The sequence below is a fragment of the Microtus pennsylvanicus genome, chromosome 16 (genome assembly GCF_037038515.1).
Source record: "Microtus pennsylvanicus isolate mMicPen1 chromosome 16, mMicPen1.hap1, whole genome shotgun sequence".
Lineage (NCBI taxonomy): Eukaryota > Metazoa > Chordata > Mammalia > Rodentia > Cricetidae > Microtus > Microtus pennsylvanicus.
This window is the reverse complement of record NC_134594.1, coordinates 4,220,388-4,239,008: the sequence shown is the minus strand read 5'-3', so window position 1 is coordinate 4,239,008 and position 18,621 is coordinate 4,220,388. Positions and strand designations below refer to the sequence as shown.

The following is an 18,621-nucleotide window of genomic DNA, read 5'->3' as shown; positions in this document are numbered from 1 at the left end:
AGTCTTGTTCTGCACTCCGGAACACAATTTTGAGAAATTTTAAAGACAGTGGGGAATTGAAATGCATTGCAGGCATGTATTTAATTACCAAAGAATAAAATATTATATTAAAAAGCTTTAAAGAGATTTTAGTTTCCATGTCAGTCCATAAAGGCAATGCCATATTTTCCACCAGATATGCAAAATTACCCTTCCAACCTTTGTGTCCTAAAAGAATTTTCATGAAAGTCAAGCAGCTTACCACTATTGTTACAAACTGAGTAGAATATTATGATTAACACAAAATTTACAATATTAATAGTCTTATTATTTCAAATAAAATGATGATAACTTTCCCTTAAAAACAAAATATATTTAATGACCTCAATTGATTTTTAAAAGCTTCAAACATTTATCCAACTCTCTCTATGCTGTCCAGACTGGTTCTGAACTCCTGGGCTTGAGTGTGCTTTCTATTTCAGGTACCCAAGGAAAAAGAATAAGAAACAAAAATTTATCCAACTTGTAAGTGGGAAACTATTTTTATTATAATTAAATGAGAACGTATACAATACACATCATTTGAAGACAAAGAACTCCTGAAGCCCAGACTAGCTTTGAATTCCGTATGTAGTTGAAGCAAACTGAATTTCCTATCCTCCTGCAGCTACCTCCCAAGTCCTGTGTTTGCAGTCAGGCAACACTACGCCAAACTTCTACAGCACTACTAATAGAACTTAGAGTGTCCACTCCACAAGCACCCTGCAAACTCAGGTTCAACCCTAGTCCCCATATTTACTTCTGAAGCCATTGGAAGCCTATTAAATTCATTTAAGCTATGTCGGTGGATGGGTATACAAGGCCGTGCCTGTCTTCAATTTTACTTGATAGTGTCCACCATAGACTACTTCACGCTAGAATAAATAATTCATGGGAATTATTTCTCTCCATCTCCTCCAAATTTAAATTTTCCGTCATTGAATTTTTTAAAGTACATTTCACATGTTAATGTGTTGGTGCATGCCATAAGCACATGTGTGAAGTCAAAAGACAGTTTGCAAGAGTAGGTTCTCTCCTTGCATGGTGGGTCTCAGGAATTGATCTCAGGCTGCTGTGTGTGGCAGCAGGCACCACTACCCCCTAAGGCATTGCCAGCTCTATTTGTACTATCTCTGATAATGCTGGAGTTGAGCATCTCAATTTAATTGTCTTTTGTTTTCTTTCTACTCTCTGCTTAGGATGATGCTCTTATTGATTTGTCGGAGGGCCCATCTATAAATATTTGGTTAACTTTTGATGTTGCTATGCCCTCTGAACATATGTTCATTCTTTGGAAGGTTTTGTAGTTTTGCTAGTGTGCTATATAAAAATTTTGCTTAAATCTAAAGCAAAAATTTACCAAGACACCATGGCAAATTGAAAAGCTTCACAAAGGAAATAATCGGCGGAACTAACGGGCATCATGGGGGAGGGGTGTGCTGGCAATTTATCTGACAAAATAAATATCAGAATTATGTAAAGTACCCACGCAACTTAGCAAGAAACAGGAAACAACAAAATCATTTGCTCCAAATATCATCAAATGTTCTGAATAGAGGCTTCTCAAAGAAAAATAGCCAACAGGTGTGTGAAAGTACTCAATGTCATTAGCAATAAGGGAAGTAGAAGTTAAACCTATTGTGACATTCCGCCAACCCGATGATCACAAGGGAGTAACTTGTGCTGGTAACCTTGTGTAGAAAAGCCAGTGCTGACACACGGTCAGAGATAATGCCAGTGTTACAGAGCTATGGAAACAGGAAAGTTTCTTCACAAAACTGAACAGAGAACTATTTATTACATGGGCCATTTCTCTCTCTGCTGTGTGTCTGCACAGAAGGTGGTGGCAGCATTCAGAAGACACGCTCGCCTGCCCCCGTTTCTTCACTATTCACAGTGACTGTGCTGTGGACTCCACCTGGTGCTGTGGGTCTCAGTGGATAAACAACAAGGGCACATTTAAGTATTATTCAGCCTGAAACAGCAAATTCTATCATTGTCTGAAAGGTGACTGGAACCGAAATACATCGTGTTATCAAGATTTGCATTGCATGTTCTCTGAAATATGTGTCACCTCAAACAGAAATGAATAGAATGGCAATTACCAGGCACTGGGAAGGATGCTGGAGGGAGGGAGATGTGAGCAGAGGCGGTGCTTGTAAGGAAGTGATCTCTGTTCCTATTTATAGGTAGTGTACTAAAGCACATATAATTTGTTTTACACATTTTAAGATTCTTTATTTTCACTGTTTTCTTTATGGATCTACTGTTGTGTTTTGTTTCAAAAATATTTTAAAAAATGTGAAAATCCAAAACTTTCTTGAATCTCTCCCCAAGGCCAAACAAGTATTTTAGGTAAACAGTTTCAGGGGTTAAATTTTACATAGAGCTTTTTAATTCAGGGGCTGTGGTTTTACTGGCCATTGGAAAGCAAAGATGACTTTGTAACTAGTCTTTCTCTGCCCTGCCAGCTAGCTCCCAAATAATGACACAGAGACTTCTTATTAATGATGAATGTTCAACCAATAGCTTAGGCTTGTTCTCAACTAGCTCTTATCTGTCCCATTTTTGTGTTCAACTCATTCCATGTCTGTATGATATCTCCATCCTTCTTCTTCCCAGCATTCTCTCTGCCCTGAAAATCCTGCCTAGCTATTAGCCATTTAGCTTTTTTAAAAACAATCACAGTGACATATCTTCACACAGTGTAAGGAATATTCTACAGCAGTACTTAGCTTTTGCAATGTAAGTATGCAAATGCTGCAGCAATGTTTGCTCAGTAGGACCTCTATGTCCACTGCTTTTCACATTTCCCAAACATGGAGGTAGATTGCCGAAGTTCTCGTTTTATTTGTACATTGTCTAGTATTTTTTTCGACACTAGGAATTTCTCTAGATTTTAATAATCTGTTACTTGTTGGATATTTTGCTTGCATTTGAATTCCCAGAGAAAATTTTATGAAACATTATATGTATACACAGATGAATGTAGCAACAACTAAGAAAAAAGTAGCCCATGAATTTGAAAGAGCATGGAGAAAGGGAAGGGTATGAAGTGAGGGAAGGGAAGGAGGACATGATGTAATTATATTATGATCTAAAAGTAAGAGATGATGTAATTATATTATGATCTAAGAAATAAAAAAATTAAAATAAATGTAGTTTCAAAAAGAAATAAAGCTACCCAGTATATGAAAAAAATAAAATTTTGTTCAGACTAATAGTCCATTTAGATTAAACTTAGAAAATAATAGTATTCACAGCACACAGAAGCTCAGCCGTTAGATTACAATTATCAGTCTAAGCATTTGGAGAAAGAAGATCTGCAGAGAAGAGTTTCCACGGCTGTTGTTTTCCTCTCTGTGCTCTTGTGTCTCTACATTTGCAGGACTAGGTCCGGCATTGATTTATTTTTGCAGATGGCTGAAGCAGAGCTCTGAGCCGCTGCAGCTCCAGAGCAGACATTACTCAGCTGAAGGCAATGGTGGGAGGGAGGCAAAAGCATATTCTAACGGTCCTTTATTACTTCCCTCCCCCATCCATTGCTGAGCTTTGGTTTTCTAAGTTTCTTATCAAATAATCAAACATTGCCTGATTTGTCCTGGATATTGAAACCAACACGTATTTCATTTAAGTTCAAACAAGTCCTCCTTTCTCTGAATGTTATTAAATTAATATTGCTTTAGAAAAATTCTAACACCTTATGTTAGAAATTGAATTCATTATTTTAACTTGTTTTATTTTCTTTTTAATGCAAAATTTTATACAAGAATACATTTCGTGGTGGACTCATCTTCCCATGTCTTCCTGCCCCTTCTGCTAACCTCTTTTACTGCCCTGAAGATGTTCAAGTCTTGTGGACATGCATGATTTTATGTATTTATAGAAAAGCTACCCACCACAAATAAGAGGACACATGGTACCTGCCTTTCTGAGACTGGCTAAATGCACTTGATGGCTTCTATTTTCCTACAAATGGCATAGCTTCATGTTACAATCCCATCATGCATACATATATACCACCTTTTCTTCTCCTTCTCTCATGTTGAATGCCTGGGCTGGTTCTGCATCCTACACTGTTGGAAATGATCCCTGATTTCCATGTGTCTTTGTGGGATGGTGAGTTGCAGTCTGCTGAAGTCCCAGGAGGGACTGAATATGCTAGATTGATTTTCAGGGTTTTTTTTAATAAAAATAAATATCTATACTGTAACTTGTCTTCTTCTCTGATAAATACATTTAAATTTGTCAACCATCTTCTAAGTAGTGCTATAGAAGTAGCCCAGAAAACATGCATTTTTCTCGTTATCCTTTATAATTTTATTAAATTGTGTTACAACTTATTTAGCTTATAAATAAAGGATATACTTATAAATTTTCAAACCATTAAATGAGAATTCGGGAATTACTATTTTGTTATTTTGATTTACTGCTGTTGAAAGGTGAGTTATATATAATACTAATCTCTAATATTTGCTAAGGCGACCTTTGTGTTCACCTCATAGGGTTTCCGCGTGTACTTTAAATAATATTAATCCACCAATTGCTCTGCGTGGGGTTTTGTGTATATCAATTAGCTATTATTTACTCTCCCCAAGCCTTCCAGATTCTTATGTTCCTTTTATATGTTTTATCCTTCAAATGTCAAGACTCCTGGGTTAAATTTGTCAAACTCAATTTTCCCTTTTGTGGTTTTCCCTTACAGTTGTACTAAGTTTTTTTTTTTTGCACCAATATTTTTAAGGACCATTCAAACAAATTATAAAATCTACCTTGTGTGGTGTTGTTTTTTATTACCATAAATTTTTCTAATTTGATTACAATATTCTTATTTTTTTAATTTGGTACTTGGAGTAAAACCTATTGAATCACTGATGTCAGATAAACGTTCCGTGTCTGTGTTTCTCCCTCTTCTCTTCTGATATTTCCTTTCCCATAAAATGCTTCTGGAACCTGCAAAGCTGCAGCCTTATTTCTGGTCTTCTTTCTTGTTTCTGTTTTTATTGCCTAGATGTCCTCCTAGAACAATACATTTTCTAGACCTTTTCCTGCAGGTGTAGCTTATTTTCAATGGTTCTTGCTTTTAGATAACAGTAACCATTTCTTGAGTTGTAAAATATTAGGACTTCCCTTATTGAGTTTATATTACATGCTGTAGTTTGTACTGAAGTTTTATGCATAGTAAATTTCTTTTATTCCTAAATACATGGCTATGGGATGTTATCAACCTCATTTTCCAAATGAAGAAACCGAATCTCAGCAACATTAAATATCAAGCCCCAGGTCACACAGCTGCGCAGTCACTTGCCCGAGAGTTCGATCCATGCACATTTACGAGATCTGAACCAGAATCTTTGCCTTCTGGGGTATTCCATACTTGGCCTAAGCAATAGTGAGATTCATTTGCACATGCTCCCTGATACAAAGAATATAAAACAGCATCATTTCAATATCTAATAGACAAAAACTGTGTGACAAACTGCACTTTGTGTTTATCAGTGACGACTGCTAATAAAATCCAGGATTAGTTGTTCCCATACTGCTGTTCATGCTTGCCTGTTGAAAATATGTACATGACTTAATGTACGTATGCAATAATATTGTAATAGCTAAGGTTTTTCTTAATGTTTACCATGTGTGAGGCAAAATTTTAAGCACTTAAAACGCACAAGCTCTTTCTATGCTAACAACAACACATGAAAACATTGCCCCATCACTCAAATATTACAAAGATGAAATCAAGGCACAATGAAGCTAAATATTATATGACATCACATGATCATTAAGTGGAAATCTCAGACCAGAACTGCATCCGTGGTGCAGAAGAAGGTTGGCAATCAACCAGTTGGAAAAAAATAAGAAATTTTATGGTATGTAGGGCAAGTAATTTATTTGAAATACACAGGTTATTTCTTTGGCCATTGGAGTTGTACTTTTGATCTTTTCTTGATAATCTCTAAATATTTGTGAATGCTGGAAGAAAACCGTAATTAGCTCCTGAATCTCAGTTCCCAGCTTCAACAACCATAACTGAAGCTATAAACACCTAAAGTTTCTCAGCATGCTGTGTTCCTCTTCATTTTCTACATGGTATTTTTTAGTAAGTAGGAATATTATTTAATAAGGTATGATGCATCATTTTTCCTTATTGACTTGCATTTTAAGGTCTACCCAAGAAACTTTTTGATTACTCTTAAATTCTATAAGTATTAGATATTTCCTTTTACTTTCTATATATCTATCATTTATCTGTTATCTATGATCCACCTACCAATTATCTCTCCTCATCTAACTGTCTCTGTTTAATATATTAATGATTTATGTTTTGCATATATTTAGCTGTTATTTTTATCTGTTTTATGTGTATATTATTATCTATCATTTATATCCCTATCTCTGTCATCTATTTGTCATTTATCTATTTCTCTATGTATCCATATTGTGTATCATATTAATGCCATCCATAGGCCTCCAGTAAAACTTGGAATGCATATGTGCTGATGATTTTCTCTTTATTGTAGGGAGGAATTGCAGCATTGTTTTATGTTTACTGTAGGATTTGGGGCACACTTATACACATCAGGGCAACATTCTTCTTTTCCAAGTATGCTGGGGAAAGTTTCTAAAACGTTGAAGTTTATTAATTCAGATGTCACAAGCACCAAAGGAGGGTATTATAAAAGTCCAAAAACACATAAATATCAAATTAACCTGCTATTTTCCATTGTGATTCATACAGAAAATCACCTGATGGCAAGGTCTGCTCCTCTGCCTGGATTTATTTGCTAGAATCTATGAACTTTCATGGCATCGAAATCATGGAGCTTGTTCTAGTTTGTGAGTATCATCTTTTACTATTAATTTACAATGCTATAAGATATGTAATTACAATGTTCTCCCTTCCCCCTTTCCCAACAAACCCTCCAGCAGATCTCTCTCTTCTTGCTGTCTATCAGTTTCATGGTCTCTCTTTTGCAATTGTTGTTTCTGCTGATGCTGCTGGTAGTGATGATGGTGATAGTGGTAGTTGTTGTGGGGTGTGTGCATGTATGATATATGTTGTATATTATACACACATACAAACATATACACACATACACAAATATACTGGTGTGTGTGCAGTGTGTGTGTATCTCTAAGCACAGAAACACAGTCGGCTCAGTCTCTATAATGTCATGACCATTTGGTATTGTGTAACCAACCGTTTGTTTTGGTCTTCTCTGGGAAATGCTTCTGCTCACACTCTCAGCTTACCATAGCTGTGTGTTTTTCCCTCTACCATCAACTGAGACTAAGTTAGCATTCGTTCTTTGGGTGCCTTTAATCTTATTTTTAAGACAGTCCCTTATGTACTGGGGCTTGCCAACTGGGTCCCAGGAAACTCCCTCTCTGTGGTTCGAAGTCTCCTGGATTATGCATGTGGTCAAGCAACTAAAGCTTATAAAAATCAATCTTGTTTCTGGATATAGAATTCAGGTCCTCAAGCCTTCAAGGGAAACCCTTTACCTCGAGTTATATTATCAGCCCCAAACTATATTTCAGAGGGCAAATTTTGAAAACCAAATATTTTACTTTTTAATTAATTTATTTTTTGTTCTGGAGATTTAGTCTGTAGGTTCTTTGGCTCATTGGTGCATGGCAGGTAGGTTTTGGTTTTGGGGATGTATTATTTATCATACTTTCCTTTGTAACTTTGTTATTTTGATGTCCAATATTTAAAAGATTTGCTTTGTTCAAAGTCAAAAGAATTTCTCTTGTTTTATTTTGTAGGGTTCAGTTTTGATCTTATGCATTTAAATCTTAGCACCACTTATAATATGTTTTCTTGTGCTTCTGTGAGGTACAGGTCATAGACAACATTTTTTTCCCTTGAATATGCAATTAGTCCAGTATAATTTCTTGTAAAGGCCATCTGCTTTCTCATCAAATTTTCTTGTCACTTTTCTTAAAAATCAATTGCCTGAAAAGGTGTCAATCTATCACTGAAGTTGCTTTTGTCTTCCATTGATCTCTGTGTCTCACTTTGTGCTGGTCAGAGACCCTTTTGATTATTGTCTGTATACTAAATCTTAAAATCAGCCACTACAAGTCATTTAATGGGTTTTCAAAACTGGTTCAGGTGTTCAAAGCCCTCTGTATATAGATAATAGATTTCACAGTCTCTTTGACAATGTCTGCAGAGAAAGATGCAATGATTTTATTGGGGTTGCACCTAACCTGCGAATTGATTTCAGAGAGCAGCTGTCTTCTAGCTTGTGGTCATGGCACATTGATTTGTGAACTTTGATCTTGTGTGTCTATACCTGACTTTGATGTGCAGATTTCATTCTTTTATGGATTTTTTAAGATCACCCATTACGTTTAAGTTTACCCCTTAATACTTCACATAATGGAGTTGTCACTATGGATTTTATTTAGTATTGAGTTTGTCACAGGTCTGTGCAGATACAATTTGTATTTCATACTGACTATGCATCTATTTTGTAAGTTTAGAGATGCTGGGGCTGTCCTTTAAATAGATTCCTTTTCTGTTTCTTTATTCAGATAATTGGGTTGACCATGAAGAACACATTCTATCTCTTCCCTTACTTTCTATGTGATTATATTAATTTTCTTACTTTGTTAACTAGGATGTCTGGCATAAAATAAAATGTCCTCAAAGCAGATATTATTGTTTGTTTCTAGAACAAGGAGAAAATATTTATGATACATTTTTTTTGGATAGTTAAGTAGATTGTAAACCCCAGATTTTTTTTTTTTTTGATATTGTTCTGTTACACTCCCTGGATGGTATCAAGCTCACTATTAGCTTCCCAAGTAGTTAGAATTGCAAGTATTATCATTATATTTCATTCTTTTGTTTTATTATAAGGGGCTTACTAACATATGAGTTTATTGTCTTTTACATAGAAAGACATTGACTAGCACTTGTTTACCTGGTTGGCTTGACAGGGTGAGTCCCCATCAATACCCACTTGTTTTCATACAGATTGTCTTGGAAATCTAAAAGATAAAATACAATTATTTTAGTAAAATTCATTTTTTATTGTTTTAAGTCATAGACTTTCTTTTTATAACCATTTCACAGTTTTGAAAATAATATATTGATTGCTGGCTTTCATTTTTATTCATAGTTGTTAATATCATGAATTGCATACCAATTAATTTCAACTATCAAGCCAACCTTGCATTCCTTGTGTGAATCTTGCTTGCTTTGGATGTTGCTGATTTTAATTTAATAGGATTTTCAAAGGATTATGCATCAATATTAATTAAGGCTATTAATTTGAGATATCTATTACTACAATGTCTTATTCTGGTTTATGACAAAGTAAACTTTGTCCCATAATTGTTAAAACTTTTCTATTATCAGAAAATGATTTTATTGGGAATACTTCTTTTTTAGTCTCTGTACTTGTTTAGTAGAATTCATGAATAAAAATATCTTGTTTTAAGATTTTACATTTAGATATTTCTGCTTTCAATTTTTACTTTATAAGTTTTATATTTACTTATTTTAGTGACTTGCTTAATTTTTTAATTCTATATCTTTGGTTTTTCTATTAATACAGGCAAAACCATTTTAACATTTTTATATATTACTGATTTTAATTAATTCTTTTTAACTCCTTGTCTTTTAAAGTCTAAATTAAATTAAAATCCCTTTAACACATTTCCACATTTTGTGGTAACTCCAACCATAAAATTATTTTTTTATTCATAACTGCAAATTTGCAGTGTTATGAATTATAATATAAATATTTGATATTTAGGCATCTGATATGCAAGACAATTGATATGTAATCCCCCAAGGGGGTCAAGACCTACAGGATGGGAGTCACTTGTGTATGGTAATGTTCAAGGTTCTTTGCTAACTTTCCTGTGGATACTTGGAATTTCCAGCACAAGAGAGAGAGGATGTGGGCTGCTTCAGGTTTCTGCACCATGTCTTCCTCCACAATGCTGCTGACTCCACTTTTCCAATATTCACAGTTTGGGTTGCAAACTTCTAGGATAGTCTGGGATGTTGTGCATAGATGAAAATTTGTTCATTAAATATTTCCCCATTTGAAACACATGTGGTTTTATGTGAGTACCAATTACTCCATTTCTCTACACAAAAGATTTTTGTTTTTATAATTATTTTTTTCTGTAGGAAGCCTTATTTTTCTTCTAAGCATGGGTAGATCCATAGAAATCATCTCTCAGGCTGTCATACACTTTTCTTCTGTGTCTATCTCAGGGCCAAATTTATACAAACATATGTACTTTATAACATATATTCACAGAACAAACCAAATACCATATATTTACATTTGCATTATGAAACAGTCACAGACTGATTTGTAAGTCAAGAAAAGTTTCTCTATATCAGTCTTCTCATTTCGAAAATTCTAGGTTGTTAACTGATGAAAATATTTATGAATTTAAAAGCAAAAATTATAAGATCTTACCAATTAAAAATGAATAAAAATAGACAAATAACTAAACAAAGTCTATCAAACATTTAAAACTGGGTTCTACTCACTTACCTAAAGATTTTATAATTTTATGATTTTTTTCATTATTAAGTTTACTTCAATGTTTTTCTTATTTTTTGTTCTATGTATTAACAATTATATTAATAATTGTTTTATTTTTTCCCAAAGGTGTTGCCAATTTTTTTTCTATTTTTAAATTCTTTTCTTTTCAAATTCTTATTTTAGCAACTGTTTTTGTTATAAAGTCCAACCAATTTCATCATTCTTATTAGTGGTTTCAGCGGTTTGATCTATTTCTGAGGGAATGGGAGAAACATATTATGTACCAGGTAATTCTGCATTTCTTTTTTTTTAACTGAATTTCATTGAGCTCTGCAGTTTCTCTGCTTCCCTCTTTGCCTCTCCCCTCCCATTTGACCCTCTCCTAAGGTCCCCATGCTCCCGATCTACTCAGGAGATGGTTCACTTTAAAAGCAATATCAAGAATGTATATTCTGATTTTCAATATTCATATATGATTTTGAAGTTTTGGTCATGAACAGTGGGTTCTTGTCCCTGGAAATTTTTATAGAGACTTTTACGTACATAAATAAATGTTAATGAGATGTGATACCTTCATTTGTGTATGAACCCTTAAATGGCACTATTAAATTGGCTTCAGGTTAGTGCTATAACAAGCTATATATGTAATAGACTTCTCCCAGGAACATGAGGTACTGTATACAGGTTCAGCTAATGGTTCCCTCATGCAGATACAATGTTTCAACATTTGGAAATGTGTGTGTGTGTGTGTGTGTGTGTGTAAGAGAGAGAGAGAGAGAGAGAGAGAGAGAGAGAGAGAGAGAGAGAGAGAGAGAGATTGTATATAGTGTTCAAAATTTCCGATTAAACTAAGGTTGCTCTTTATGTAATCAGTTTCTTTTCTTTGTCTACTATATAATAGGTTTTTTCTAACCTCTGGAAACTTCATATAGAACACTAGGAAAAATAAATAGCAAATGGCATTGTCTGATTAGAATTGATACCTTCTGTTCTATCAATAAGGTGACCTATTTCCCATGTGGCCCTCTGTGAAGGCCATGTCCTTTTGCCAGCAAAACAGGAAGGTGACAGAAAGCTAAGAACTTGGAAATTCTGTGGAGTCACCAGCAGACAAGAAATAAATTATTCACCAACACGTAGGTCTCTAGGCAGGCAGTTGTAGGCAGGCCCTCCAACGCAAGCTAGCAAACAGGTCTACAGACAAACACATGTAGGCATGCTGACAAAGCCTCCAGTTCAGGCTAAAGCCCCTCATCTCAAGGCTGTAAGTATGCAGAATCACACAAAAATAGTGCTCTACCAAAAATAGTGTTGTAACAGATTACATCACTATTTCCTTGGGGGTTCCCTGGACATCTGGTATCAGCTAAGTTGTGCTGACTCATACGCCCCCATGTCTGGTGTCAGCCATGTTTTAGCTGAGTCATACTGGATGTCTGCATCAGTATATGTATATATATATATATATATATATATATATATATATATATATATATATGTATATATAAATAATCTGGCTCTTATAGCCTTCCGTTCTCAACACCTTCATAATGTGGGGGCTGGTTCCATGTTTAAATATTTAGAAAAAGTGTGGTCATCATTGCCACAGAAGCTAAAATATGCTTCCAGATTTTGGTTACTGATTGTGCTTGAATTGTTGCTTATTGTGAAACAAACTTAAGCTTAATTACATATTAATTATAATATAATTAATAACTATCTATAAAAATATAAATACATTAAAATCATTTTATATTATACAATTTATAGATGCACAAAAATATCTTATTTGTTCCTCATCCTTAACATGAAGTATATATGTACTAATGTATATATATTTATATACACACACATAGATATATATATTAACCTTACTTAACAAATAAGCTGGGAAGACATCAGAGGACTAACGTGAGATATCACAGTATACTGAACCTCATGTCCAATGTCTTGGATACTTAGGATTTTTGTGAAGCTCTCTAGAGTAAATACACAAGAATTAAGCAACATGACAACGAATAAATTCATTAGCAAATGTTTGCTGAGTGCCTACTCTGTACAGTGCAGTGTAGGAACCTCATTTTCTTGGTGCTTAGCAGCGTTTTCTAAAGCCTTGGATGGTTTATAGTTGCATTTTCATCATTATAAAGGCATGACCCTCTTCTGGGCTTCCAGCCAAGCACTGAACAGCATGAGATAATGCACAGAGGCTTCTTGTTGTCATCTGATAATTTATAAAAATGAAGTTGTTCATGAGAACGATTTCTATAAATATGTTTTCTGTAAAACATTTTACTTTGGGAATTAAACCATTTGTGTTCCTGTATTTTAAGACTGTTGATGATTTGGGATCATGGGAGCATCCTGGGACCTGACATTCCTAGTGCCTGCAGTTTTCCCCGGGACATCATGGGACCTGACATTCCTAGTGCCTGTGGTTTTCCCCGGGAGCTCTTGTCACTTTGCAGGAACAGTATTATCTTTTTGAGGCCACCTGGGGATAAGTTATTAATTTGTTAGTTTACCAGTTTCTAATTATCCTGAATGACTTAATGCTGTTTCCTAGGTGCTATGGGATGCAGCACTGTAAATCTGATTCTCGTTGGTAATTCTCATCTTTTATGAGAAACTCAGGGAGAGTGTCTAGATGGGAACCCCAACTGAGATTCTTCTCTCTTTTCCTCATTATACTCCATTCACCGCCCTTCCTTTCTTTTGTGTTAGAAATAGAAGAAATAACACACATGAATTACTGGCTGCAAACGGAAAAATGGCAACATCAAAGATGTGGTAATTAGGAGGTCTATAATGGCACACATGTGTCACAAACTGCCAATTAATCTTGATGATGAGAAACAATCAATTCAGTCACCACTGCTTCTTCCTTTCAGCAGATCCAGGCAAACATCCGTGGTCTCTGCGCTCTGCTTGTATTTTCTTAGTCTCCCCAGTGCACATCTTTTCCCTGCTCGTGAGGGTGTTTTTCGGTAGATGGTGAAGAATGCTGTTTCTAGTTTTGAGTGTGAACCATACACTTGCTATTTGTTCGTGATACACAACATATGTATGAAACATTTGCTTGATCCATGTGGAATAGAGTATCTTCTAAGACCTCTCAGCTGATAGCTCATATTTAAGCTTGAGCATCCCTAGAAATCATTAATGTCTTTATTTCTCTTGCATCAACTTTACTTCAGTTATTTTTTTTACCAACCAATAATTTAAAATATGATCTTACAAGAACAAAACTACAGTAGCCAGGTGAGTTCCCATGATTTATGTGCTCTGTAGTGTGAGGATGCTCAAACTCTTAGCTTCTCACTTGACATTTACATTGTCCAGCTGTCACACAGGTTTTATAGAGGCCTCTCTGGGAAGAAACAAGTTTTCCACTTTCTCATTCTCTATTTTTCCTTCTACCCACCTTCTAGAACTTCAGAAGTATGTTACTCACACAATGACTCAATTGCATCAAAACTTCCCTTTCTCTCTCAGTAAATGATGGCCCTTTTCAACCACTGCTTTTAGAAAACAGAGAAGCAACTTCATCACCAAACTCTTGTCGCTTGATAATATGGTATCTTACCACAGTGCTAACAGACACATAAACCACGTCATGACAAGTTCAGCTTAATTAAAATATTGATGAGTAGGCCTGCTTATTGCAGAATTTTAGAATTTTTTTGTTCATTTAATGAATTAAAACTTTACCCTAGGAAAGTGCTTTCTTTTTGACCAGGTTGGCAATGAATCCATTTCACAAAATCATAAAGAATCCTGAAGTTTCCTGTTTTGTTTTTAAATACTAAGTCATTGATTGAGTGTTGAGAAAAAATTCTTTAAGGAAGTGTGCTCAATATTTTTATGTCAATTTGAAAGAAGATAAAGCTGTCTGAGAGGAGGAATCCTCACTTAAGAAAGCCCCTCCCTAAGGTTAGACTGTCAACAGCTTGTAGGGCATTTTATTCATTAGTGATTGGTTGAGGAGGACCCGTCTCATTGTGGGTGGGGCCATTCCTGGCCTTGTGACTCTGGGTTCTATTAGAAAATGGGTTGATCAAGTCCTGAAGAACAAGCCAGTAAAAAGCACCCTTCCCTGGCCTCTGCTCTGTTCTCCATGTTTGTGCGCTGTTGGGTTTCTGTTCTGAATCTTTTCAATCCTGGACTAAAATGCAGAAGTGTAAACCAAATCAACCCTTCCTCCCCCAAAGTTGCCTTTGGTGATGGTGGTACACCACAGCCATACAAACCCTCATTGGAGAAAGAAGACTGTAGTTTCTCTAGCAAGGGTCTCAGTGAAAAGGGTCCTACAGCCAAACTCAAAACTTGGGTTTTCCAAACGCTCTGTGCTGCCAGCGAAACATTCCTTTTCATCACAAGCCCTTCTCGCCTGAGGCTAAAGCCGAGACATTGAAGTCACACTGAGCCCTACAGCATGTGTAATTTCATATTGCTTAACAGAAAACTAATTCTTTTATATTACCTTTTTCACTTCTACTATAGGGGATTAAACACACTTATTCTGATGAGGAGAAAAAATGGTTAAGGCTCACTGTGTCGTGGGTCACAAGAAACTGAGCTTCTGAATGAACGATGTCTGCAGAGGCATCACCACATTGCGATACTGAGAGTAGAGGAGCTGTGTGAGCACCCTTGGACGGTTGGCAAGGGACAACTGAATTCACCCAGATGAAAGAAAAATGCAAGGACCCAGGTAGCCAGGCCTTGGTTTTTCTTTATACAACAGTTTTCACTTCTTATGGTCAGTAATTTTTAAGTAGTGTAGTGTTTTCCATAATTATTGAGAACAATATTATGTTTAATATGTTCATATAATACATAGGTATCGAATCAAGGTAATTAGCTTTATATCTGATAATCCCTTTATGTTCAGAGATCTTAAATTAACTTCTAGTTTTTCACAAAATATACAATGGGCTATTACCAACTAAAATCTCAGCTCTGTGCTGCAGATCTAAATTTAAACTGATTCCTCATGCCTTTATTTTATACCTGCCCCACTTCCTATTTCTCCTCTTCTTCCCTCTTTCTAGTCTTTCGTGATGAGTGTTCTGATCTTCTCTGCTTTGAGACCATGTTCTCCATTCCCACATTTCAGAGACAGCACAAGATTCGTCTTCCTGTTTCTACTTTATTTTAAGAAAAGGAAGTTCATCTTTCTAACACCATTCTTTCTGTCTGAAGTTTAAGGATATTAATCTTTTTATACAAGAATATAACATTCCTTTTTGAATACAGACCACATTTTCTTTAATGCCTTCATTCATTAATGAATAACTATGTCAATTCTTTATTTTGGCTACAGTGGATAGTGATTTAGAAGCGTGAAAAAGCAGAACTATGTTTTATGAGATGATTTTATTTCCTTTGGAATTGCAGAGATATGAAAACCATGTGACTTTTTGAAGAACATTCATATTGTTTTTTTTTTTAGTGGTTCAGTTGTTTACATTTACACTGACATTGTTCAAGAATTCCCATTTCTCTATCCTTGCTAGCAATTTTATTTAGGAACTCTCAGATAGCATCTGCTCTGACAGGGGCAACGAGGTGCCTCATTTTGGTTTCAACTGAGCCCTCTCTGGTCGCTACTCATGTGGAGCATTTGTCTTGTGCTTTCCTTTATTTTACTGGAATTTTTCCTAAGTGTTTGTCTTCTTGCTTTCCTAAGAACGTATTGCTTAAATATTTCTTTCTACAGTCTACAGTGAATTCATCCTGACCCTAAGAACTGCATCCTCTTATTGAAGGTCTGCTTTTCCTGGGATGTGCCAAATTCCACAGAGGAAAGCAAATGGCATTGCAGCAGCATATCCAGAATGGATTGCTGGCTCTTTTGTTCACATCATTGTGTGACTGTGGGTAATTTATTCAGCCATAGCTCAGTTTACTCAGCTATAACAGAGGGCATCAATGCTCCTTCATGCTGCCCCATTGATTAAAGGAAATAGTAGGTATCCATTGAGAGGTACATATCAGGTGACTAATAAACAACAAGGATAGAATTAGTGTGTTGTAAAATCCTGTCTTCAGGACAACTAGAAGGCTAGTGTGTTTGCCAATACGAAAGATCTGCTTTAGTGCTCTTTTGTCTGCTTTTAGTGGCTCACACATCACTACTGGAAGAGTATTTGTTAGCCGCAGTTCTATTTTGCCTTGGCCCTTTTTTCCTTATTTTTGTATTTTCGGTCACAGCATTTAGTTTTATGGTCAGCACTTTTTTCGTTATATGTATATACATCTCTCTCATACAGTCAGTGAATCATCTAATGTCACACTTATATCGTAACATGCATATGATGTTTATTACAGATTCTATTGGGCCTTGGGTGGATTTATTAGGTTTAGTAACTGTTTTTCCTGTTTTCTTCTTGTTATCATTTTAGATGTCAGAAGCTACAATAAGAAGGTAGTATAATACAGGGGTACTTCCCTATGTAATCTTTGAACCTCATCTAAGCTCTCTGGGAAAACCTAACTCTGTAACTAAGAAAGCCAGATACAGTGGCATTGGATGGAGAAACATAAAATTTCTCCCGGCGACTTTCTGTAATTGTTTTCTCTTTGGAGCTCTCTGCTCTAGTTTTGCCTCTGCTTCTTGGCCAACTGGTAACTAAAGATCATTAGCCTGTCTCATTTGAGATACAGATCTTATATTCTTATCCTCTTCATTAAGGGAGAAGCCCACAGTGCTTGCACTTGTTTCTATAGGCACACAATTCTCCAGGACCTCTCCGCTGGACTCTGGAGACTGGCGGTGATGGGAGGGACAGCACCCAGTGAAGCTCAGCCGTGACTCTGACTGAGGACTGTGTATCATCCATTCTGCCGCTCTCGTGGCTGCTGCTGTCCACCCAGCCCACAACCAAAAGAGTCTTCTTTGAGTGTTAACAAACACAAAAAATATTCTCTGAAAACTGATGACCTTCAAGCTTTCTGACTCATCACAAGGTCTTAAAAAAAAGGCACTTCTAGAATATGTTCACTTTTTTCCTTTGTAGGGTTGATGATAAAGAATATAGACAGAAAATTCATAAAAATTTCCTCATAAAATTTGCTCTCCTACTACTAAACAAGCTACTTTGCAGACCTTGAACATAACCTAACAACCTCTAAGTGATAAAAACAGTGCTGTTGCCAAATATACAAAAATTAAATAAGAATATATGTATATGAATAAAAGAAATTACAGTATTTTTAACATTTAGACACTTGGAAGAGAAATTTTAAGATCCATTTTCATTCTGTTTAATGCTGTTCCACACAATTTGTTTTGCTTTACAGGTTTGCTACGTTTCCCCTTCATTCAAATCTAACTTATGAATGTAACTTATCTAACTTATGAATGGTATTTACATAGTTACAGATTTTCATATTTTTCCCTTACTAAAAATCTAGATATGTAAGTAAAAATCACAACTAGATAACAACAGTGCCAAAACTCTCAGGAAAACCTGAAAACATAAGAAATTACGACATATACGATACAATGAGTTTTCTTTAGTATATATTTTGAATTTTAAAATATTACTGTAGCATATACTTTTTGTTAAAATTATGAATCGATTAGACATATTTCCCATCAAGTTAATCTTAGGAGGATGGATTTGCTTTAGCACGTCGGGAAACATCTAATTTCAGTGTTCAAAAGCCTCGTGATGTGAAAGGAGATAAACACCCGGCGTTCTCAGTTTTCTATCTTAGGGATACATCTGTTAGCAGTTTTCATATGGAACAACCTAACAAGGTAAATTCTTCACTTTCACAGTCAAAATGTATGTAGACCTAAATACTTTTGAAGCCAGCCGTTCTAAGAGTAGCTTTGAGTCATTGTCACTGTTTTCTTAGGACTTAGCTGCAAACCTCCTGTAAACGAGGTTACGGATGTTTCTATTTGGGTATTTTTGTCTGTAAGTCTTCTTTCTTTCTTAATCTTTAGCAGCGTCACCCAACAGACACGTATCTATGACAGATATAGAGTTTTAAAAGTCTATGGAGTAGCAGAAATGAAGGCGGTCAGGACCTCCAGTAGCATTTCACCTAAAATGGTTGAACTCTG

At 35.5% G+C, this 18,621-nt stretch overlaps 1 protein-coding gene across 9 annotated transcripts in view; it reads left to right on the top strand.

The window, feature by feature from the left end:
• Positions 1-18,621, top strand: part of Nlgn1 (neuroligin 1) — an 856,909-nt gene that overhangs the window by 75,888 nt on the left and 762,400 nt on the right. For all 9 annotated transcript variants that reach the window (XM_075950399.1, XM_075950390.1, XM_075950402.1 and 6 more), the window contains exon 2: positions 6,758-6,855. The gene's annotated coding sequence lies outside the window, so the exon portion shown is untranslated. The remainder of the gene's footprint in view (positions 1-6,757; positions 6,856-18,621) is intronic.